Below are 2,047 nucleotides of genomic sequence, written 5' to 3' on the forward strand. Positions count from 1 at the left end.
CTCTCCCCAACTAGCAAAGAAGTTAAAGGCTGAATACAGTCAAAACGAAAGACTTCTCCTTTTTCATTTGCACCAGACCTGTTCACACACACACACACACACACATACTCGTAAAGACATGAAACTCACTACACATGACTTTTCACCAGAAAGTCACTACACTATTTTCTAAGGGTCGTGAAGAAAAAATTTGAGCAAATTTATAAAAGACTGTCTACTCTTATTAGCCTAGGGGGCTGATAATTCGTAAATTCATTATATTAAAAATTTGGGTTTTCCCCTGAACTCCACTACATCAGACCACGTGACCCACCAGTTAGACACACATGATTCTCACTACATTGTCAGGTTTGAAATACACACATGAAACTGACTACTTACATTAATTTTACTTATTTATCCCATCTTCTCATTATCAAATGATTTGATACACCATACATTCTTTGTACAGTTTCTAAAGAATTATAGCACACAAGTTTTGTGATTTATAGTGGATTTTAAATAACGTATGTGGCAACGCACTTTGAGAAAAGTACACACTTAAAAAAAATAAAACGCGTTAAACTTAGGACTAAGCTAACGCAGTTTGAAAAAAAAAAATTCAAAGTGCGTTATGAAGGAACTTCAACATTTTTTATTATCGAAACACTTAACGCACTTTAAAAAAATATGTTTAAATAGAAAAATCTGGAATTTAATTTCTAATTTGCTGATTGTATGATGAATTGTTAACACTAGTAAATCTCATTAACCGTCTTTAAGAACGGGGGTGGGTGTGGGTTAGCCAATCATACAGGTCAATTACCAGTGCATCATTTACTAGTAATTGATTTCAGGAAGAAGGTTGCCTACCCCTTATCTTTCTATCCAAAACGTATGATATGCAGCAACTTGAAGTAAACGTTTCTGACATAGCCCAATGTATCAGATAAGAAGTACATTAATTTTGCTGCATAGACAAAAAAGGAAAAGGGTAATTGCTACGCGATGCAGTTTATGTCATATTTGGATAATTTAAAACTCCTGATTTGTTCTTGTGTAAATTGTCAAACTACGTAAGCTTATGAGAAAAAAAATTCTAATCGAGAAACTGTTTATAAAGTAAGCTGAGAATGCATTGGATTCTTTTAAAAAAAAATATATCCCATTGAGCTAAACAATATCAAACCAAGGTTAAAACAATCAGTTATTGTATGTCAATAAAAGTATCAATTATTTGGACCAAATCCTGAACAGTTTTTTATAATATCGACGATATCAACGCACTTTGAAAAAAAAAATAAAAGCGCGTTTAACTGGTTCCAAAATTACTAGTAACACACTTTGAATTTTTTTCAAAGTGCGAAATATTTCAAAGTGCATGTAACAAACCTATAAATCTTTGAATTAACCCAATTATTTGTTTTTCAATTATTTTTTTGATTTTTTAATACTAGTAGCTAAAACCGAATGTTGTTATTAGAACAACTAATGGACCATGGCAGTTTAGTTATTGAAAGAGAAAAACTATCACAGGCCCCTTCTACCTACATGTACATGTATATCACACGCATATACAAGCATCCATCATCTTTCATTTTCAGCCAAAGCTGTATGGTTATTTAAAGACAGAATGACGGCACAACTTCTGAGTAGAGCACTAGTTTTAATGGTGAAATTACAGATTATGATATAAAAATTCATGCAATTATTTACACCAAAATGCTCAATCACATTGATTATTTCTACATAATATTGCAAGGCATATACAAAAACAAGATCATGCATTAGCTAAGCTTATTTCATGCTAGGATCTAGAGGGAGGTCAGGGGGGTCTGAACCCCCCCCCCCCCCTGCAAAATTAAAATTTCTTTAAATTACATTATAAAATTACCAAAAATATGCCTCGGACTCTCCCCTCCCCCCCCCCCCCCCCGACAAACTCAAATAACCGTCCGACCCCCCTGGAATTCTTTTTGGATCCGCGCATGTATTTTTTGACGTAGTGATGTTGATACATTAAATAAAAATGAATATCAATGATTATGAAAGTAATTAAGACATTACA

At 33.3% G+C, this 2,047-nt stretch overlaps 1 protein-coding gene across 2 annotated transcripts in view; it reads left to right on the forward strand.

Moving 5' to 3' along the window:
• Nucleotides 1-2,047, forward strand: part of LOC128165780 (protein patched homolog 1-like) — a 53,760-nt gene that overhangs the window by 3,396 nt on the left and 48,317 nt on the right. The window lies entirely within an intron of this gene.

This window comes from Crassostrea angulata, chromosome 10, assembly GCF_025612915.1.
Source record: "Crassostrea angulata isolate pt1a10 chromosome 10, ASM2561291v2, whole genome shotgun sequence".
Classification (NCBI taxonomy): Eukaryota; Metazoa; Mollusca; class Bivalvia; order Ostreida; family Ostreidae; genus Magallana; species Magallana angulata.